The sequence below is a fragment of the Dendrobates tinctorius genome, unplaced genomic scaffold (genome assembly GCF_039654945.1).
Source record: "Dendrobates tinctorius isolate UK_male_01 unplaced genomic scaffold, ASM3965494v1 ptg000020l, whole genome shotgun sequence".
Classification (NCBI taxonomy): Eukaryota; Metazoa; Chordata; class Amphibia; order Anura; family Dendrobatidae; genus Dendrobates; species Dendrobates tinctorius.
In genome coordinates this window covers 3,767,140-3,791,594 of record NW_027361688.1, presented here as the reverse complement: position 1 = coordinate 3,791,594, position 24,455 = coordinate 3,767,140, and the positions used below count along the sequence as shown (strand labels likewise).

The window sequence follows — 24,455 nt, the reverse complement described above, 5'->3', positions numbered from 1 at the left end:
CCAAAGGTTCAGCCCCCATAATTCTGCATTCATCCTGCCTGGGAGTAGTCATTCTCCGCACACCCCCACCTTTCCCCTTTGAATGAACCGTATTGCCCATTGATGTGCCTGGCGCTGTGCTGACAGCTGATCGCCCTGTCCACCAGTTGGTTCACTAAATTATGTATCCAGCCCTGATGGTTGGAAGGAGGGGATGGGAGTCCATGTAGGCCTCAGCCAATGGCAGGAGGCAAGAGCTGGGAGAGGCTGAGGCATCAGCTGCCTCCTGTGATGTGATGATGCAGGGGATGAGGATGCACAGTGGCAGCAGGAAGGGATCTGACACTGTCTGATGCTACAGGGGCTGGCTGCCAGGGTCCAGGTAAGAGCAGGGGCTGGGGGCTGTGTACCCCTGCAATGCTGCAAGGACAGAGGCCATCATCACTGTCTGCAGGAGCAGTGCCCACACTGGGGAGGCACAGGACCAGGGCTGTATAGATGCCCCATCCCCAGGATATAGAGCAATGTAGCACAGGTCTGGGGACCATTCAACATGGGTCACAAGAGCGGCGTATCCAGGATGGAAAGGGTGTGACAATGTGACAGATGATGCTGAGGGCGTAGATGTAGCAGAGCCGAGTGTGCAGTCTGATTCCTCAGGGTGGGTTGTGATCAATCTCTTGAGGTTTACTTCCAGATCTACAGAAAACCATGTGGTGTGATATCACCGGGAATAGTAGAAAATCACAAACTCAGCTCTGCTATATCTCTAGGAAAAAAGCACTGAAATATGGTGTAGAACCGGGTGTGTACTATATGTGTGTGTGTCTGTGTATATATATGTGTGTGTGTACTATATGTATGTATGTGTCTGTGTATATATGTGTGTATGTGTCTCTATATGTGTGTACTATATGTGTGTATGTGTCTGTATATATGTGTGTGTACTATATGTGTGTATGTGTCTGTATATATGTGTGTACTATATGTGTGTATGTGTCTGTATATATGTGTGTGTACTATATGTGTGTATGTGTCTGTATATATGTGTGTACTATATGTGTGTATGTGTCTGTATATATGTGTGTACTATATGTGTGTATGTGTCTGTATATATGTGTGTGTACTATGTGTGTATGTGTCTGTATATATGTGTGTACTATATGTGTGTATGTGTCTGTATATATGTGTGTGTACTATATGTGTGTACTATATGTGTGTATGTGTCTGTGTATATATGTGTGTACTATATGTGTGTATGTGTCTGTATATATGTGTGTGTACTATATGTGTGTATGTGTCTGTATATATGTGTGTACTATATGTGTGTATGTGTCTGTATATATGTGTGTACTATATGTGTGTATGTGTCTGTATATATATGTGTGTACTATATGTGTGTATGTGTCTGTATATATGTGTGTACTATATGTATGTATGTGTCTGTGTATATATGTGTGTTTGTGTCTGTATATATGTGTGTGTACTATATGTGTGTATGTGTCTGTGTATATGTGTGTGTACTATATGTGTGTATGTGTCTGTATATGTGTGTACTATATGTGTGTATGTGTCTGTATATATGTGTGTGTACTATATGTGTGTATGTGTCTGTATATATGTGTGTGTACTATATGTGTGTATGTGTCTGTATATATGTGTGTGTACTATATGTGTGTATGTGTCTGTATATATGTGTGTACTATATGTGTGTATGTGTCTGTATATATGTGTGTGTACTATATGTATGTATGTGTCTGTGTATATATGTGTGTACGTGTCTGTATATATGTGTGTGTACTATATGTGTGTATGTGTCTGTATATATATGTGTGTACTATATGTGTGTATGTGTCTGTGTATATGTGTGTGTACTATATGTGTGTATGTGTCTGTATATATGTGTGTACTATATGTGTGTATGTGTCTGTATATATGTGTGTGTACTATATGTGTGTATGTGTCTGTATATATGTGTGTACTATATGTGTGTATGTGTCTGTATATATGTGTGTACTATATGTGTGTATGTGTCTGTATATACAGTATGTGTGTGTACTATATGTGTGTATGTGTCTGTATATATGTGTGTGTGTACTATATGTGTGTATGTGTCTGTATATATGTGTGTACTATATGTGTCTGTATATATGTGTGTACTATATGTGTGTATGTGTCTGTATATATGTGTGTGTGTACTATATGTGTGTATGTGTCTGTATATATGTGTGTGTACTATATGTGTGTATGTGTCTGTATATATGTGTGTGTGTACTATAAGTGTGTATGTGTCTGTATATACAGTACAGACCAAAAGTTTGGACACACCTTCTCATTCAAAGAGTTTTCTTTATTCTCATGACTATGAAAATTGTAGATTCATTCTGAAGGCATCAAAACTATGAATTACCACATGTGGAATTATATAATTAACAAAAAAGTGTGAAACAACTGAAAATCTGTCTTATATTCTAGGTTCTTCAAAGTAGCCACCTTTTGCTTTGATTACTGCTTTGCACACTCTTGGCATTCTCTTGATGAGCTTCAAGAGGTAGTCACTGGAAATGGTCTTCCAACAGTCTTGAAGGAGTTCCCAGAGATGCTTAGCACTTGTTGGCTCTTTTGCCTTCACTCTACGGTCCAGCTCACCCCAAACCATCTCGATTGTACTATATGTGTGTATGTGTCTGTATATGTGTTTATGTCTATATATATATACAGTCATGGCCAAAAGTATTGACACCCCTGCAATTCTGTCAGATAATACTCAGTTTCTTCCTGAAAATGATTGCAAACACAAATTCTTTGGTATTATTATCTTCATTTAATTTGTCTTAAATGAAAAAACACAAAAAGAATTGTCCTAAAGCCAAATTGGATATAATTCCACACCAAACATAACAAAGAGGGTGGACAAAAGTATTGGCACTGTTCGAAAAATCATGTGATGCCTCTCTAATTTATGTAATTAACAGCACCTGTAACTTACCTGTGGCACCTAACAGGTGTTGGCAATAACTAAATCACACTTGCAGCCAGTTAACATGGATTAAAGTTGACTCTTCCTCTGTCCTGTGTCCTTGTGTGTACCACATTGAGCATGGAGAAAAGAAAGAAGACCAAAGAACTGTCTGAGGACTTGAGAAACCAAATTGTGAGGAAGCATGAGCAATCTCAAGGCTACAAGTCCATCTCCAAAGACCTGAATGTTCCTGTGTCTACCGTGCACAGTGTCATCAAGAAGTGTAAAGCCCATGGCACTGTGGCTAACCTCCCTAGATGTGGACGGAAAAGAAAAATTGACAAGAGATTTCAACGCAAGATTGTGCGGATGTTGGATAAAGAACCTCGACTAACATCCAAACAAGTTCAAGCTGCCCTGCAGTCCGAGGGTACAACAGTGTCAACCCGTACTATCCGTCGGCGTCTGAATGAAAAGGGACTGTATGGTAGGAGACCCAGGAAGACCCCACTTCTTACCCCGAGACATAAAAAAGCCAGGCTGGAGTTTGCCAAAACTTACCTGAAAAAGCCTAAAACATTTTGGAAGAATGTTCTCTGGTCAGATGAGACAAAAGTAGAGCTTTTAGGGCAAAAGCATCAACATAGAGTTTACAGGAGAAAAAATAGGCATTCAAAGAAAAGAACACGGTCCCTACAGTCAAACATGGCGGCGGTTCCCTGATGTTTTGGGGTTGCTTTGCTGCCTCTGGCACTGGACTGCTTGACCGTGTGCATGGCATTATGAAGTCTGAAGACTACCAACAAATTTTGCAGCATAATGTAGGGCCCAGTGTGAGAAAGCTGGGTCTCCCTCAGAGGTCATGGGTCTTCCAGCAGGACAATGACCCAAAACACACTTCAAAAAGCACTAGAAAATGGTTTGAGAGAAAGCACTGGAGACTTCTAAGGTGGCCAGCAATGAGTCCAGACCTGAATCCCATAGAACACCTGTGGAGAGATCTAAAAATGGCAGTTTGGAGAAGGCACCCTTCTAATATCAGGGACCTGGAGCAGTTTGCCAAAGAAGAATGGACTAAAATTCCAGCAGAGCATTGTAAGAAACTCATTGATGGTTACCGGAAGCGGTTGGTCGCAGTTATTTTGGCTAAAGGTTGTGCAACCAAGTATTAGGCTGAGGGTGCCAATACTTTTGTCCGGCCCATTTTTGGAGTTTTGTGTGAAATGATCAATGTTTTGCTTTTTGCTTCATTCTCTTTTGTGTTTTTTCATTTAAGACAAATTAAATGAAGATAATACCAAAGAATTTGTGTTTGCAATCATTTTCAGGAAGAAACTGAGTAATATCTGACAGAATTGCAGGGGTGTCAATACTTTTGGCCATGACTGTATATGTGTGTACTATATGTGAACTGTTTATACATCTACGCACAGTGTATATATATATATATATATATATATATGTATATACAATATATATACACACACAATATACAGTATATGTGGGTACTTTCTATGACTCTATGTGTGTAATCTCTGTGTAATATATACATACTTATATTTGTGTATATACGGTATATACTGTATATATATACACACATGTACACACACATTTTCTGCAATACTTGGCGAGTGTATAGTGATGCGGTTAATTAGAAAAGTTGTCCCTATTATTGCTTCGGCCCATACAGGTTGTGCTGTTGTCCTCTTTTGTATACATGTAGCAGAGCTGAGTCAGTCATGTAGCATACCTTATACCTGTATTACATAGGACTGCAGGTCAACCTACAACATATTCTTAATTCTAACACTACAGCGCTTCCAAAGAGCGAAATGACAAGTTCAGCTCTGCTACATCTGTACGGTGATTTGTGTGCATGGGCAAATCTGGTTGTGTCAGGTGCAGGGGTAATAGACTCAGTGTTGTGTTGTTAGTCTGGGGCCCTAAGAGCTGGATGAGGGGCCCCGAAAATCTCTCCTGTATGTCCTGGGTCTGGCGCAGGGTTTGGATACACAGAAGGTGAAGACCAAGGCTAGCACTCCCATTAGGGAAGTCATTGACCAATCAGAGGCCTGGCCTGGGGTATGATGGAAGTTTTGCAACAGCTGAAAAGCCACAGGTTGGAGACGAGTCCATAGTTCACTGTCTAATGATTGCTGCTCTGGGGGAGGGGAAATATTACCCAGAAGCCTCTGCACCATGTAATGAATGTAGACGTCATGTGTGATCAAGCAGAACATGAAAAAATAAATCAATAACCGGGACAGCGGCGTGGTTGTCCTTATTTGTCCAAACACACCGACAGCATACATTTATAATAATACAATGGCTATAAAAAGTCTACACGCCCCTGGTAAAATGTCATGAAAAGCGACATCCTCTTCCTCTTTTAAGCCAGAAAGTAATGTTGAAAAATTGACAGATATTTTGAACAATTCATAACTTATAAGCCACAGTTGAAAAACTGCCCCAAATCCTAATGCTGCCTCCACCATGCCTCACTGTGGGGATGGTGATCTCCTAGTGATGTACGGCAATGACTTTGCATCTTTTGGAATTTTAAACAAAAAGTTCCTCTTTGTCTCGTCAGATTAGAACACGTTTCACACTTGCTTTTGGCAGACGTGATGGGGGTTTTCGTAAAACATAGCCGACTTGGATGTTTTTTTGCCTCCCTACCCCACAGGCTGGACATAAGAAGAATATGTTGTTGTCACATAAAAAACACAACCAGTATTCGTCAGAAATTCCTGCAGCTCTTTTACTGTTGCTGTCGGCCTCTTGGCCTCCTCCTGGACCAATTTTTGTCTTCTAGTCTATTTATCGATTTATGAAGAACGTCCAGTTCTATGTCATATCACTCTTGTTTGATGACATCTTCACAGTGCCCCATGGTAGATCACATTTTTTGTCCCCTTCTCCTGATTGATAAATTCAACAGTGAGATCCCTTTGTTGTCAGCTGTTTATAGACCATGGATTTTGCTGCAAAATGCAAGTAACAAAACATCAGAAGATCCTACAGCAGCGAAACTTTATACGGGTCCAATCAGAATCACTGTAAATGATGATTTCAGATTGTTTGTTTCTCAGTGGATTTCTACAAATTATGGGCGATCTTAAACGTGGAAAAGTTCTGAAATTATACTTTTAGGTATGGCAATTTTACATGACAAATAGCTGGGTGTGTAGACTTTTTATATCCACTGTAGTTATATTCTTGTACATTGGGGCAGTATTATAGTATTTATATTCTTGTACATAGGGGGCAGTATTATAGTAGTTATATTCTTGTACATAGGGGCAGTATTATAGTAGTTATATTCTTGTACATAGGAGCAGTATTATAGTAGTTATATTCTTGTACATATGGGCAGTATTAAAGTAGTTATATTCTTGTACATAGGGGCAGTATTATAGTAGTTATATTCTTGTACATATGGGCAGTATTAAAGTAGTTATATTCTTGTACATAGGGGCAGTATTATAGTAGTTATATTCTTGTACATAGGAGCAGTATTATAGTAGTTATATTCCTGTACATAGGGGGCAGTATTATAGTAGTTATATTCTTGTACATAGGGGCAGTATTATAGTAGTTATATTCTTGTACATATGGGCAGTATTAAAGTAGTTATATTCTTGTACATAGGGGCAGTATTATAGTAGTTATATTCTTGTACATAGGAGCAGTATTATAGTAGTTATATTCTTGTACATAGGAGCAGTATAATAGTAGTTATATTCCTGTACATAGGGGGCAGTATTATAGTAGTTATATTCTTGTACATAGGGGCAGTATTATAGTAGTTATATTCTTGTACATAGGAGCAGTATAATAGTAGTTATATTCCTGTACATAGGGGGCAGTATTATAGTAGTTATATTCTTGTACATAGGGGCAGTATTATAGTAGTTATATTCTTGTACATATGGGCAGTATTAAAGTAGTTATATTCTTGTACATAGGGGCAGTATTATAGTAGTTATATTCTTGTACATAGGAGCAGTATTATAGTAGTTATATTCTTGTACATAGGGGCAGTATTATAGTAGTTAAATTCTTGTACATAGGAGCAGTATTATAGTAGTTATATTCTTGAACATAGGAGCAGTATTATAGTAGTTATATTCTTGAACATAGGGGGCAGTATTATAGTAGTTATATTATTGTATATAGGGAGCAGTATTATAGTAGTTATATTCTTGTACATATGGGCAGTATTATAGTAGTTATATTCTTGTACATAGGGGCAGTATTATAGTAGTTAAATTCTTGTACATAGGAGCAGTATTATAGTAGTTATATTCTTGAACATAGGGGGCAGTATTATAGTAGTTATATTATTGTATATAGGGAGCAGTATTATAGTAGTTATATTCTTGTACATATGGGCAGTATTATAGTAGTTATATTCTTGTACATAGGAGCAGTATTATAGTAGTTATATTCTTGTACATAGGAGCAGTATTATAGTAGTTATATTCTTGAACATAGGGGGCAGTATTATAGTAGTTATATTATTGTATATAGGGAGCAGTATTATAGTAGTTATATTCTTGTACATATGGGCAGTATTATAGTAGTTATATTCTTGTACATAGGGGGCAATTTTTATTGTAAAAACCAAACAAATCCAAATAACATTCCTCCAATAATACAAAACTGAATTCACTAGGATTGTACATACATTCATTACATATCCAGTTTATACATATCAAATTAACTTAGAGTCCATACTCCTAGTTTGAGGAGAGAAGAGAAAAAAAAACACTTTGCAAACAGAGCTCATCATGTTCCTACCCAGTGACTCATCCTTCTCTATCTTAACATTTCCTAATTTCTCCTAATGATTTTCCCTATCTGAGTTCGGACATTATCTGGTTGACAGCGTCACAGATCTGAGTCGGAGTTTTTCTGTTCACCACCGGTCTCCATCTCAGACTCTACTCGAGTGCCCTCAGGTAAGGGCTTCCGCTTTGGCGGAGGACAGTCCTCTACGTCCCTATCACACTCTGCGTCAATTCTTTTAAGATCATCTTCAAAATCGCCGTCAGACTCAGACAGAACATCAAACCTGTTAGATACGACCATTACACCTGCAGAACTCTGGAATTTCTTCCCGCCTCCTTGGCCAGTGTCATACTCCTCAGGTTTACGGGAGGCCTTGTCCTTTTTCTTCCTTTTCTGATTATTGCTATACTCGTCAGACACGGATGGTAGCACTGAAGTAATGCCTTCCTGTGACCGCTGCCCCTGAGGTACAACCTCCATACTCCCCCGTTCTCTCTCTGAACCCTGCTGCTCTGGTGTTAGCTGAGTAGACCCCGGTGGACCTCTGGTCTGGTCAGTATTTCCCCTGACAGTAAAGCTGCCTCCTCCAGAATCTCTGCCCCTGCCACCAAGTCCTCGTCAGGAAAGTCCTTACAGATATTGTACCAGGCGTCTGGACAGTCCCTGTGAGGGTGACCGATCTTCCCACAGAGGTTGCACCTGATGTTCTGGCAGTCTGCAGCTAGATGGCCGACCTCCCCACACAGGCTGCACTTCACCACAGTACAGGCATTTGCCAGGTGACCTGCCTTGCCACATTTAAAGCACTTACGAGGCTGCCCAGGATAGAAACACACACCCCTCTCCCTCCCAATAAAGAAGGAGTTGGGTAAGTGGGCAGTGATGTTATTGCATTGGCGAAGTTTCACCAAAACCCGCCACCCTCCCGTCCAGATCCCATCACTGTCTCTGCTTTTGGTGAGGTCAGAGACCAGGTCACAATGCCTCCGGAGCCACACCACAATGTCCTGCGGGGGAACAGACTCATTCCAGAAGATAACACTTACAGTGACAGTATCTGGCTTAGAGATAGGAATAAAGCTGAACTTACTCCAGCCCTCCGAGTCTCTAAACTTGGGGAAACTAGACCAGAATCTGTCCAGGTCAGACATGAACTTAAAGCGGACATCATAGCCCTGCCTGTCTGGAAGATTAATCACTGCCAGGATGCTGGCTGGCACAAACCCCATCTGGTGGCACAAGAGCTCCCTGATGACAAACCTCCTGTCTGGCAGGTCCTCCTTGGCACCTCTGTGCCGGAAACGCACAACGTTTCTCCGTTTAAACGCCTGGCCTGTATAGTTGGTACCAGAGGTAAAGGACGGAGCACCACGACTCCAGGCATTACTGGGGGGACCGTGCGGGGTCACATTGGGTTGACTGACGGGGTGAAGATCTGCAGCAGGAGGGGCAGCCACACCTTGTGTGCTCGAAATTAAAGGGGGGAAATCACAGACATTATCATGCACATTGTTATCATCAACATCAATGTCATTATCAGACTGTGCAGCGTCCACCAAAGATACTGTGCTCCCCCAAGCCCCCCGACCCCCCAGATACAGTGCAGTTATCCCCAGCATCAGAGCCCTGCTGGGCACCATCAGTAATGACCGGCACATGTCCACTGCCCAACTGTTGTGCTTGGCATTCTGAGACTTGTAGTCCCTCTGCTGGAAAGTGCAGTCCATGCTGCTGCTTGGAATCTGCTGCAGGCTGCTGTGCTGGGCATTCTGAGACTTGTGGTACACCTGCTGGAATCTGCATAACATGCTGCTGCGGCTGCAGTATTTGACCCTTTTGGAAGCAGAAACTTGCAGGCTGCAGCACTGGCCGCACCGGCTTCTGGGGCTCACCTGGGACAATGTCTGAGCTGGAACCTGCAGAGTCCTGCTTGTGTGCCATAAACAGTTCCTGGTTCCTATAAGTCTCTGCCAGGGGCCCCATCTTCTCTAGGACACAGTCCATGTCAGTCACCACTTTTGCCAGCTGTATACCAAGCATGTTCAGAGTCTGATCACAAAAGGTGTGATCCCCACCAGGATTAGCAGCCTTTACATTATAGCCCATTTCTATCTGTTTCTGCAGCAAGTCTTTGTGCTGCTGTAACTCACCGAGCCTCTTGACCAGTCCTGGGATCTCCTCTGCGACCTGAAGCTCAGGTGCACATGGCGTCTCCTCCTGGGATCCTGCTTTCAGCAATGTCCCTGGATGCTTGAAACCAGACATCTCCTTAACTTTCACCACCGCTGGTTTCGTGGCTCCAGGCTCCACAGCACTTTTACTGCTGCCACCTGACTGCGACCTTGTGCGCCCAGAGCTCGCCATGCTGGCCACCACATGCTTCTGCTGCAGGTTCTCCTGGAGCGTCTGTCTCTCAAGTGAGGTTCTCCTCTGTCTGCTGGGAGTCAGCTGCACACCTGAAGATGGTGATGGCACCTCCTGAGCTGCAGGCTGCTTTCCTCCATTCAGCTTCTCACCAGTAGATTTCTTTTGGATTTCTCCTAGTTGTCCTTCACTCTGCTTTCCTTGGCTGGCCGACTGCTTAACTGGAACTTTCTTACCCACAGCCATGGCTTTTCCTTGTTCCGTTACTTTTTGCACTTTCACAGCTTCATCTTAATTGCTGCTGCTGCTGCTACTTCCATTCTGAGCTTTCTTTCCCTCAGAAACAACTTTGGGACTTGCATCCGCCTTAGACACAACTTGAGCGTTACTTCCAAGTGTAGGCCTGGAAGCCTGGGCCTTGCTTGGGGAGTTACCCCGCCCAGGGTGGCCTCCCCCTGGGCTTGCTCCAGACATCAGGAGAGCTACAAACACACAACCTCACAGCTAGGAGGCAGTATTATAGTAGTTATATTCTTGTACATAGGGGGCAATATTATAGTAGTTATATTCTTGTACATAGGGGGCAGTATTATAGTAGTTATATTCTTGTACATGGGGCAGTATTATAGTAGTTGTATTCTTGTACATAGGGGCAGTATTATAGTAGTTATATTCCTGTACATAGGAGCAGTATTATAGTAGTTATATTCTTGTACATAGGGAGCAGTATTATACAAGTTATGTTCTTGTACATAGGGAGCAGTATTATAGTAGTTATATTCTTGTACATAGGGGCAGTATTATAGTAGTTATATTCTTGTACATAGGGGCAGTATTATAGTAGTTATATTCCTGTACATAGGGGCAGTATTATAGTTGTTATATTCTTGTACATAGGAGCAGTATTATAGTAGTTATATTCTTGTACATAGGAGGCAGTATTATAGTAGTTATATTCTTGTACATAGGGCAGTATTATAGTAGTTATATTCTTGTACATAGGGGGCAGTATTATAGTCGTTATATTTGTGTACATAGTGGCAGTATTATAGTAGTTATATCCTTGTATATAGGGGGCAGTATTATAGTAGTTATATTCTTGTACATAGGGGGCAGTATTATAGTAGTTATATTCTTGTACATAGGGGCAGTATTATAGTAGTTATATTCCTGTACATAGGGGCAGTATTATAGTTGTTATATTCTTGTACATAGGAGCAGTATTATAGTAGTTATATTCTTGTACATAGGGACAGTATTATAGTTGTTATATTCTTGTACATAGGAGCAGTATTATAGTAGTTATATTCTTGTATATAGGGGCAGTATTATAGTAGTTATATTCTTGTACATAGGGGGCAGTATTATAGTAGTTATATTCTTGTACATAGGGGGCAGTATTATAGTAGTTATATTTTTGTACATAGGGGCAGTATTATAGTAGTTATATTCCTGTACATAGGGGCAGTATTATAGTAGTTATATTCTTGTACATAGGGACAGAATTATAGTTGTTATATTCTTGTACATAGGAGCAGTATTATAGTAGTTATATTCTTGTACATAGGAGGCAGTATTATAGTCGTTATATTTGTGTACATAGTGGAAGTATTATAGTAGTTATATTTGTGTACATAGTGGCAGTGTTATAGTAATTATGTTCTTGTACTTAGGCGGCAATATTGTAGTAAGGTATATTCTTAGGGGAAAGCCAACCAATTGGTATCATGGTACACACATATTACATTGCTGTCAGCTTGTCTATTCCTCTGATAACTGCACACTCACCATGGAAAGTTTGGACTCCCCCAAAGTCATGGACATCTTGTCCCACTGTAACTGGCAGTTTGGATAACATTAGCCCAATGTGTGTGTCCACCTTTTGCAGAGGACAGAAAGGCGTTAAAAGGAGGAGGATTCTGGGTTAATATTTAACTTCAGGGATGGGTAATTTTTGCATTTACCTCTGTTACCTCTTTAATAACGTTGCTGAGAAGATCCCAGGGATATGTCAGATTTTGGCCAGCAGCTGACGGTATAAGATATTTATAAAGCTATCTAGCTAATGAAAACACGTATTGATCCTTGCAGTCAGAGTCTTTTTTTACTGAGACTTTAGCAACTTATATGAAGAAGGAGTACGGAGAGCGCGACTGCAGGAGATGAGGCTTAGACAGTCTCCGTATATTCTCAGTTAATGCTGCCAGGGAAATCTTTTGTTTTCAGGTTATAGGGGGCATGGATGGGGGGAGTGATGTTATTATTAAAAATAATTCTTCCCACTGATTTATTTTTAGAAAAGTTTAATTAATAATGCAGGACTAATGCTCTGGTGCATATTCTCTTCTCTTCTGATAGCACAGTGCCATTCTAGTGGAAGGACTAAGTTTTTAGGGACCAACTGTTTTCTATGAACAGACATCATAACAACCATAGTGTTTCCAAGAAATCAGGTTGATAGCAAAAATTCTGACAGATTACTCACATCTCTCTTTTTGATGTAGACTTGCAATTGAACTGAGGACAGAATAGGTTTGCTATAACATAAATCAGGCCATAAGCAGGATTGGAGACTCTATTTCAGAATTGAACATTGGTATGGAGATATATACAGTCATAACAGAGTAGCAAACAAATCTATGAAAGAACATCATACTACCAGAACACAAAGATAATCCACAGCACTTATACCATGTCTTTGTAACATGGCAGTGTATGTTGCCTCTAGGGATAATGTGACGTTGTTTTAGAAATATTTAGGTCAGAAGAAATTTTAGGTACAGCGATGGGCACCGTACTAACCCCTTCATTAGCTGTTTACCTTTATTCTCTGTTATTTTTCAAGTTCTATTCCAAGCTATGTTATAACACTAAAGTGAATCAAAGCACAGTTATTAACCAAGTAATGGAATAATAAATAGAAAAGAAATGTGTTATGCTGCAAGGCTGAACTAGGATGACATGGACATGACTTTCTATGAGCACATATGATGTCAAAGTGTGAAAAAAAATTATTTTGGCTTTGAAAATATATATTATGTTTATGAAAATGCTTTAGTTTTCCCTTACGGGGAATTAAGCTGTAAGTGAAAGTGGGTAAAATTGCAGGGAGTGTGTACTTTCTTGTTTTCTTTCATCAAGGAGTAAATTTTAATGTCTGTCACACCCATTTGATTAAATCAGGTATACGTGAAAATTTCATGGACACTGGCCAATGATGCATGTGTAAGGCAGCCTTACAACTTTATCCTGATCAATCATGTTGTAATTTTTTGTTCTTATTAAATTTATACACTTTAAAGTAGTCCAAACCCACTAATTTCAGAGGGACTAGTCAACCATCTAATGTAAAGAGGGGTCTCTCGACCTTCTCCGGACAGATAATATGGTCACCTCTTAACCTTCCTGAACTCTTCTCCCTTATTGACATCAATAGTAACATCATTTTTTGTGATTTGTAAAAAATGTTGGTAATGACCTATATGTTTATACCTCCTTTATAACATTGCGGGCCGTGTTGTTTAGAACTTTCGATCCACAAACTAAGATTAAGTACAATTGATTGATTGTTTAGTTGCAAAAACTGTTTTAATCGACAGTCTGCAGTGGTAAAGGTCAACAACAATGTTAAAGAAACATTTACAGCCCCCTATATAGGAGGATTTGTTTTACTGCTCCATCAATTTTTAGAGTGACCTCATCTTCATTGAATCAGCAGTGTCATTTTGGCTCTTGTTCATAAAATAAATGCCAGTTTCTTTGCCAAGAAGAGTCGTGTTGGCAGAACATTAGAAATGAGAGCTGCAAACAGCTTAAACAGAGAGGACTCTGCTGCATAAATAAATGCTTTTGTCTTAAGGAATTATTTATTATTTTTATTCCATTTGATTAATTTCCACAGTTTGGTTGGACTTTCCATTTTTTTTTCTATTTCTGCTCTATAAGGGTGTGTGCACACGCTGCGGATTCTGCTGCGGTTCCACAGCGGTTCTGGCCGCTGCGGGTCCGCAGCAGTTTTTGGTGCGGTGTACAGTACCATGATTCCCTATGGGAATAAAAAACCGCTGTGCAGACAGTGCGCATTTTTCCACGCGGTTTTTCTGCAGTTTTGAAACCGCAGAAAGAATTGATTTCTCAATTCTTTCTGCGGATTCCGCTGTGGTTTGCCATCTCCTCCATTGAGGAGATGAAAAACTGCAGGGTAAAACCGCAGAGCAATCCGCAGGTAAAACCACAGGTCTTTTGACCTGCAGATTTACCTGCGAATTTTACAAAATCCACGCGGCCAAATCCACACCCCAATCCGCAGCGTGTGCACGTAGCCTAAAAATGTAGGTTTAGAACACAGTATTATAGTAGTTATATTCTTGTACATAGGAGCAGTATTATAGTAGTTATATTCGTGTACATAGGGGCAGTATTATAGTAGTTATATAATTGTACATAGGGGGCAGTATTATAGTAGTTATAATCTTGTATATAGGGGCAGTATTATAGTAATTATATTCTTGTACATAGGAGGCAGTATTATAGTAGTTATATTCTTGTACATAGGGGGCAGTATTATAGTAGTTATATTCTTGTACATAGGGGGCAGTATTATAGTAGTTATATTCTTGTATATAGGGGGCAGTATTATAGTAGTTATATTCTTGTACATAGGGAGCAGTATTATAGTAGTTATATTCTTGTACATAGGGGCAGTATTATAGTAGTTATATTCTTGTACATAGGGAGCAGTATTATAGTAGTTATATTCTTGTACATAGGGGCAGTATTATAGTAGTTATATTCTTGTACATAGGGAGCAGTATTATAGTAGTTATATTCTTGTACATAGGGGCAGTATTATAGTAGTTATATTCTTGTACATAGGGAGCAGTATTATAGTAGTTATATTCTTGTACATAGGGGCAGTATTATAGTAGTTATATTCTTGTATATAGGGGGCAGTATTATAGTAGTTATATTCTTGTACATAGGAGCAGTATTATAGTAGTTATATTCATGTACATAGGAGCAGTATTATAGTAGTTATATTCTTGTACATAGGGGGCAGTATTATAGTAGATATATTCTTGTACATAGGAGCAGTATTATAGTAGTTATATTCTTGTACATAGGGGGCAGTATTATAGTAGTTATATTCTTGTACATAGGGAGCAGTATTATAGTAGTTATATTCTTGTACATAGGGGCAGTATTATAGTAGTTATATTCTTGTACATAGGAGCAGTATTATAGTAGTTATATTCTTGTACATAGGGGCAGTATTATAGTAGTTATATTCTTGTACATAGGAGCAGTATTATAGTAGTTATATTTTTGTACATAGGGGCAGTATTATAGTAGTTATATTCTTGTACATAGGGGGCAGTATTATAGTAGTTATATTCTTGTACATAGGGAGCAGTATTATAGTAGTTATATTCTTGTACATAGGAGCAGTATTATAGTAGTTATATTCTTGTACATAGGGGCAGTATTATAGTAGTTATATTCTTGTACATAGGGGGCAGTATTATAGTAGTTATATTCTTGTACATAGGGAGCAGTATTATAGTAGTTATATTCTTGTACATAGGAGCAGTATTATAGTAGTTATATTCTTGTACATAGGGGCAGTATTATAGTAGTTATATTCTTGTACATAGGGAGCAGTATTATAGTAGTTATATTCTTGTATATAGGGAGCAGTATTATAGTAGTTATATTCTTGTACACAGGGTGCAGTATTATAGTAGTTATATAATTGTACTTAGGGGGCAGTATTATAGTAGTTATATTCTTGTACATAGGAGCAGTATTATAGTAGTTATATAATTGTACATAGGGGGCAGTATTATAGTAGTTATATTCGTGTACATAGGGGCAGTATTATAGTAGTTATATAATTGTACATAGGGGGCAGTATTATAGTAGTTATATTCTTGTACATAGGAGCAGCATTATAGTAGTTATATTCTTGTACATAGGGGCAGTATTATAGTAGTTATATTCTTATACTAAGGGGGCAGTATTATAGTAGTTATATTCTTGTACATAGGAGCAGTATTATAGTAGTTATATTCTTGTACATAGGGGCAGTATTATAGTAGTTATATTCTTGTATATAGGGAGCAGTATTATAGTAGTTATATTCTTGTACATAGAGGCAGTATTATAGTAGTTGTATTCTTGTACATAGGGGGCAGTATTATAGTAGTTATATTCGTGTACATAGGGGCAGTATTATAGTAGTTATATAATTGTACATAGGGGGCAGTATTATAGTAGTTATATTCTTGTACATAGGAGCAGTATTATAGTAGTTATATTCTTGTACATAGGGGGCAGTATTATAGTAGTTATATTCTTGTACTAAGGGGGCAGTATTATAGTAGTTATATTCTTGTACATAGGAGCAGTATTATAGTAGTTATATTCTTGTACATAGGGGCAGTATTATAGTAGTTATATTCTTGTATATAGGGAGCAGTATTATAGTAGTTATATTCTTGTACATAGGGGCACTATTATAGTAGTTTTATTCTTGTACACAGGGGCAGTATTATAGTAGTTATATTCTTGTACATAGGGGCAGTATTATAGTAGTTATATAATTGTTCCTAGGGGGCAGTATTATAGTAGTTATATTCTTGTACATAGGAGCAGTATTATAGTAGTTATATTCTTGTACATAGGGGGCAGTATTATAGTAGTTATATTCTTGTACATAGGGGGCAGTATTATAGTAGTTCTATTCTTGTACATAGGGGCAGTATTATAGTAGTTATATTCTTGTACATAGGGGGCAGTATTATAGTAGTTATATTCTTGTACATAGGGGCAGTATTATAGTAGTTATACTCTTGTACACAGGGGGCAGTATTATAGTAGTTATATTCTTGTACATAGGGGCAGTATTATAGAGTTATATAATTGTACATAGGGGGCAGTATTATAGTAGTTATATTCTTGTACATAGGAGCAGTATTATAGTAGTTATATTCTTGTACATAGGGGGCAGTATTATAGTAGTTATATTCTTGTACATAGGGGGCAGTATTATGGTAGTTCTATTCTTGTACATAGGGGCAGTATTATAGTAGTTATATTCTTGTACATAGGGGGCAGTATTATAGTAGTTATATTCTTGTACATAGGGGCAGTATTATAGAGTTATATAATTGTACATAGGGGGCAGTATTATAGTAGTTATATTCTTGTACATAGGGGCAGTATTATAGTAGTTATATTCTTGTACATAGGGGCAGTATTATAGTAGTTATATTCTTGTACATAGAGGCAGTATTATAGTAGTTATATTCTTGTACATAGGAGCAGTATTATAGTAGTTATATTCTTGTACATAGGGGCAGTATTATAGTAGTTATATTCTTGTACATAGGGGCAGTATTATAGTAGTTATATTCTTGTACATAGGGGGCAGTATTATAGTAGTTATATTCTTGTACATAGAGGCAGTATTATAGTAGTTATATTCTTGTACATAGGGGCAGTATTATAGTAGTTATATTCTTGTACATAGAGGCAGTATTATAGTAGTTATATTCTTGTACATAGGGGCAGTATTATAGTAGTTATAATCTTGTACATAGGAGCAGTATTATAGTAGTTATATTCTTGTACATAGGGGCAGGATTATAGTAGTTGTATTCTTGTACATAGGGGGCAGTATTATAGTAGTTATAATCTTGTACATAGGAGCAGTATTATAGTAGTTATATTCTTGTACATAGGGGGCAGTATTATAGTAGTTATAGTCTTGTACATAGGCAGCAGTATTATAGTAGTTATATTCTTGTATATAGGGGCAGTATTATAGTAGTTATATTCTTGTACATAGGGGGCAGTATTATAGTAGTTATATTCTTGTACATAGGGGCAGTATTATAGTAGTTATATTCTTGTACATAGGGGCAGTATTATAGTAGTTATATTCTTGTACATAGGGGCAGTATTATAGTGGTTATATTCTTGTACATGGGGGCAGTATTATAGTAGTTATATTCTTATATATAGGGGCAGTATTATAGTTATAGGTTCCCTGCTGAAATAGAATATACTTATTACACATATAATACACAGATTATACTCTTTTTCTTGCCCCCCCCCCCCCCCATGTATTATAAACATTTCATTAGGATAGCATGTCAGCACTATAATTAGTTCTCCTCCGTGTCAATAATAGATGTTTGCTCTTTTCGGTAGGGAGGCTCTCATACAGGACCAACTATAGGGAACAAAGAGACACATGCAGGAGTATATTTACACAGCGAAATGCACTTTGGGATATGGATTTACAGGAGGATCTGCATGTGGCGACCTGTGCTGTATATATAATTAATAATCAGTTTGTATATCCACACTAATAGGACTTCTAAAGGAGCCTAATTTATGATAATTAGCGGAATCCTCAGCGACAGCCCAAAGAACGTAAGGGGTTAAAGAGTGGCAGCCTGCCATCCGATGTATGCAGCAATGTGGCGGAGATGATCTGAGGCCATTTTTTTATGTTAATGATAACGTTTTCCCAGCTTTTAGACATGTGTTTTTGTGATTTCACGGCACCGACACTTACATACTGTAATTTCGCAGTTACTCAATTATCACCTTCTATAAAAAGAGCTTTAGTGGCAGCAGTGAGGATGTGATCCCAAGAAATCGGGGGATCGTATACGATTTTATTAATTATCCTATTCCTTCTTATGGCTTCTTTAACCCCTTACTGCTGCAACCAATTTTTAGCTTTTGCATTTTAATATTTTCTCCCAAGAGTCATAACTTTTTCAATTTTTATTTTTCCATCAACTTTGCCATATGAGGGTTCTTTTTTTTTAGCGGGACGAGTCCTAGTTTCGAATTACATTATTCACTGAAAAATTGGAAAAAAATATATTTTTCCAAACATAATTCCACTATTGTTTTTTTTTGGGGGGTTCGTTTTCATGACTTTTATTGTGCCTCATTCTTCAGGTTAGTACAGTCATGCCAATACTAAAATTAAAAGTTTTTGTTGTTAAAATCTATACAGACATCTTCAGAGAGGGGACATATAACCCTTACATTGAACATATGGGATTAATTATAACTAGGGAAGTGAGAGAGAACTGTCACTTCAACCTCCATTGAAGTAGGGGCATCCTACAGCCACCAGCTAATTACAACAGGAGATGTGCTCTGAGAACCAGACACTCAGCTCTTCCAAGGCATGGGCTTCCTCTGATCAAAGTACTGTTCTGTGACTTTTCGGCACCAGTGGTTAGTGGTACATTTTGGGGTTTGCATTGATCTAATATTTATGGGAGATATATTTTCAGCGTTATAGCAAATGGACGAACATAACTCATTCACTCACACAACCAAAAGAACATTCTAACCCTTTCAACTTAATAACAGTCGATGGATGATGCTATCCATGTCATATTTCATCTCTATAGACAGAGAATATTGCAATAGCAAACATGACAACAATATCGACTGCCTCGGACCTCTAGGGGCAAAGATTTCCTGAAAGTTAGGGTTCTCATAAACTTCTCATAAAGACCTAGCACATCCCATAACAGTCACCTATATGAGGCCACCATGTGGGCATGACCTTGATCTAATAAAAAGCAGTATTTGTGTTTTGTCAGTCCTGGAAGGTACAGCTTGCTGTGGTTCTGTCCGTTTTCCTAAGGAGTACTATGTTTTGGAATCGGAGGTGTACGTACCATACGCTCAGTGTGAGTTCCCCAATTACTGACTTAGTATTGGAAGAAGCCACAGCCTCAGCCATCACTTGTCAGTCAATTTCATAATTGTCCTGATGATTAGTGGCAGCGGCGTTGCTTGACAGACTGGTGGCAGCGGTGGGATCTGCGTGATCTTTTTGATGTCATGTTTCACAGCATTTTTGTTTTACTTAAGTGGTGAAAAAAAAATCCAAAATTTGTAAAAAACGAAAAAATTGTGTCGCCATTTCCTGAGAACTATAACCCTCTTATTGTATCTTAACGGCGATGGAATTGTGTTGGAAATTTCTTTATTACATTGCGACCTGTAGTTTTTTATTGGTAACATTCAGGGATTAACTCTCTTTGTTGATCACTTTTATTGTCGTTTGATACCAGACATTTCTTTTAAATTATTTTTCGTCTTTTTAAATGGGGAAAAGAGGAGTGATTTTGAAGTTTTATGTTTTTTATATTTTATTATATTTTTAAAAACATTATTTTTCACTTTTTTAATGTATTTTTTCGGGGATAATTGCTACACAGGAATTACAACATGGTAGTGATGGGGGCCTTTAAATAGCGGCTATGGAAACCCATTGGCACCCAGTGATCATGTCCCAGTCGGGGGTAATAGGCACCCGGATAGAAACACGATTGGGATGGTGCGACTTAGGCCTGTTTCACACTTACGTTTTTCTTGTCAGTTGTAATCCGCCAAAAAGGCGGAGAACGGATCCGTAGGCGTCGAAATACCAACGGAAGCCACCGGACCGTTGGTGCGCCGGGATCCGCCGATCTGGGAAAGTTAAAGGAGCCGTGCTTAAAAAAAATACAGCCGATGTAGCAGACGAGAGCCGGGATATCGCGGGACGAGGGGAGACGGGATATCGCGGGGCGAGGAGAGCCGGGATATCGCGGGACGAGGAGAGCCGGGATATCGCGGGACGAGGAGAGCCGGGATATCGCGGGACGAGGAGAGCCGGGATACCGCGGGGCGAGGAGAGCCGGGATATCGCGGGACGAGGAGAGCCGGGATATCGCGGGGCGAGGGGAGCCGGGATATCGCGGGACGAGGGGAGCCGGGATATCGCGGGACGAGGAGAGCCGGGATATCGCGGGACGAGGAGAGCCGGGATATCGCGGGACGAGGAGAGCCGGGATATCGCGGGACGAGGAGAGCCGGGATATCGCGGGGCGAGGAGAGCCGGGATATCGCGGGACGAGGAGAGCCGGGATATCGCGGGACGAGGAGAGCCGGGATATCGCGGGACGAGGAGAGCAGGGATATCGCGGGACGAGGGGAGCCGGGATATCGCGGGACGAGGGGAGCCGGGATATCGCGGGACGAGGAGAGCCGGGATATCGCGGGACGAGGAGAGCCGGGATATCGCGGGACGAGGAGAGCCGGGATACCGCGGGGCGAGGAGAGCCGGGATATCGCGGGACAAGGAGAGCCGGGATATCGCGGGACGAGGGGAGCCGGGATATCGCGGGACGAGGAGAGCCGGGATATCGCGGGGCGAGGAGAGCCGGGATATCGCGGGACGAGGAGAGCCGGGATATCGCGGGGCGAGGAGAGCCGGGATATCGCGGGACGAGGAGAGCCGGGATATCGCGGGACGAGGAGAGCCGGGATATCGCGGGACGAGGAGAGCCGGGATATCGCGGGGCGAGGAGAGCCGGGATATCGCGGGTTGAGGAGAGCCGGGATATCGCGGGGCGAGGAGAGCCGGGATATCGCGGGACGAGGAGAGCCGGGATATCGCGGGGCGAGGAGAGCCGGGATATCGCGGGACGAGGGGAGCCGGGATATCGCGGGGCGAGGGGAGCCGGGATATCGCGGGGCAAGGAGAGCCGGGATATCGCGGTGCGAGGAGAGCCGGGATATCGCGGGACGAGGAGAGACGGGATATCGCGGGGCGAGGAGAGCCGGGATATCGCGGGACGAGGGGAGACGGGATATCGCGGGACGAGGAGAGCCGGGATATCGCGGGACGAGGGGAGACGGGATATCGCGGGACGAGGAGAGCCGGGATATCGCGGGGCGAGGGGAGCCGGGATATCGCGGGTCTAGGAGAGCCGGGATATCGCGGGGCGAGGAGAGAGAGAGAGAGAATTCTCCAGCGGCCAGATTGGATTTAGGGTTAAATATGTAGCAAGAGGCAAAAATGCGGATCTGGCTCCCAAAAAAACGTTGCATTGTCCGGTGATGTCAGTGGACGCCAAAATTTGGGCGGATCTGCAGAAATACGGATGCAACGGACGACCGTCAGTCAAATTCCGCCGCTAATGCAAGTCAACGGGGAAAAAAACGGATCCACCAAGAAAAATGGCGGATCCGATTTTTTTGCAAAACGGAGGATTTTGACTGATGGTGACAAATGGATGTGTGAAACAGGCCTTAGTTGTCAGTGGCAGTGATAGATGGCGGCATTTGAGGTGTTAAACATTTGGCTTCCTACTCTCTGTGAAGGAAGATTATCTATTAATTATAGGCGCTGTGGGGAGCGTCACTCCTGCAGTGAGAGGATGAATATGCTGGGATGGAATATAGTACGGAGAGCAAAGTTTAGATTGATTTTTTTTTATATCATCCCCTTTGTAATACAGGAAGGCTTCATTCTTCCAGACTTTTTAATAGGCCTCGTTGTCCATAGCAACCAATCAGAGCCCAGCTCTCATCTCTAAAAGAGCTCTGGAAAAATAAAAGCTGCGCTATGATTGGTTGCTGTGGGCAACATGGCTCCGTATGTATAGATGAGTAACAACCATCTGCACCTGTCGTATAATAGTGGACCTGGCTGAGAAGCGCTTGCTGTACACATGCAATGCCGAGGTGCTGCAATATATGGCCGGCGTGATACATCAATCCAGCAGGATCTGTAATCGGAGACGGAGGCCCGGACGCTGTGCTGGGACGTAGATCCCGGGAACTGGTCTGATTGCCGCTTGTGGTGTCGGGTAGGAGCCATTAGTGTCTGCTCTCTGCCCCATGGGGCTTTTGCCTTCCTCTGGATCCACAGCTTAGGATATAGGGTGAACTCGATGGGTTATGGCGGCCTTCAGCCTAAAAAACGATGAAACTATATAAACATATATAGATATATCTGTCATATCCCATATCTGTTCGTATACATGATTAATAGATCATATTAATTACCAAAACATTTCCCAAATTTACAAAATGGCCGTGGTGTCCTGTGCTCTCTAATATCTACCAAAAATAAAAGTTACAAATAAGTTCATAGCTCACAACTGAAATGTGCTATGGGCTAATAGTAAGCCAGTATTTTTTGCCATATTTATTGGTATGCTGCCTCCATTTGTTACTGTTTATCTATTATCTATCTCTATATATCTATCTATTATCTATATATCTCTATATATCTATATATCTATCTATTATCTATTTATTATTATCATCACCTATCTGTTATCTATCTATTATGTATCTCTCTATCATTATCTATCTATTATGTATCTATTATCTATCTATCCATGATCTATTATCTATCCATCTATTATGTATCTATTATCTATCATCTATTATCTACAGTTAGGTCCATATATATTTGGACAGAGACAACATTTTTCTAATTTTGGTTCTAGACATTACCACGATGAATTTTAAACAAAACAATTCAGATGCAGTTGAAGTTCAGACTTTCAGCTTTCATTTGAGGGTATCCACATTAACATTGGATGAAGGGTTTAGGAGTTTCAGCTCCTTAACATGTGCCACCCTGTTTTTAAAGGGACCAAAAGTAATTGGACAGATTAAATAATTGTAAATACAATGTTCATTTCTAGTACTTGGTTGAAAACCCTTTGTTGGCAATGACTGCCTGAAGTCTTGAACTCATGGACATCACCAGACGCTGTGTTTCCTCCTTTTTGATGCTCTGCCAGGCCTTCACTGTGGTGGTTTTCAGTTGCTGTTTGTTTGTGGGCCTGTCTGTCTGATGTTTAGACTTTAACAAGTGAAATGCATGCTCAATTGGGTTGAGATCAGGTGACTGGCTTGGAAATTCAAGAATATTCCATTGCTTTAACCCCTTTCTGTCATGTGACGTACTATCCCGTCCATGTGCCCTGGCACTTAATTCCCAGGGACGGGATAGTACGTCACAGCGATCAGCGGCGCCCACGTAGTGAGCGCCACTGATCGCGGCCGGGTGTCAGCTGATTATCACAGCTGACACCCGGCACAATGTGTCAGGGGCGGTCACGGACCGCCCCCGACACTTTAACCCCTTGCACACCGCGATCAAACACAATCGCGGTGTACCGGGGGTTAAAGGGAAGCATCGGCAGGGAGGGGGCTCCCTCCATGCTTCCCTTAGCCCCCCACAGCAGCGCAATGTGCAGCACTGCTGCGGGGGGCTCCATCCATGCAGGTCCCCGAATCCAAGATGGCGACAGGGGCCTGCAGGGAGCCAGCTTCCTCAGTGCCTGCAAAGCGCAGGCACGAGGAAGCCTTGTGCAGTGCCTGTGACAGATCGCTGATCTGTCACAGTGATCTGTGATGTGACAGATCAGCAATCTGTCACAGGACAGTGATGTCCCACCTTGGACAATGTAATAAAGTTAAAAAAAAAAAAAAAGTGTAAAAATAATTGAAAAAAAAATCTCTAAAT

At 40.7% G+C, this 24,455-nt stretch overlaps 1 protein-coding gene across 1 annotated transcript in view; it reads left to right on the top strand.

The window, feature by feature from the left end:
* The first annotated feature begins 233 nt into the window (after window positions 1-233).
* Window positions 234-24,455, top strand: part of SYN3 (synapsin III) — a 247,764-nt gene continuing 223,542 nt past the window's right edge. The window contains exon 1 of the mRNA XM_073567487.1: window positions 234-361. The gene's annotated coding sequence lies outside the window, so the exon portion shown is untranslated. The remainder of the gene's footprint in view (window positions 362-24,455) is intronic.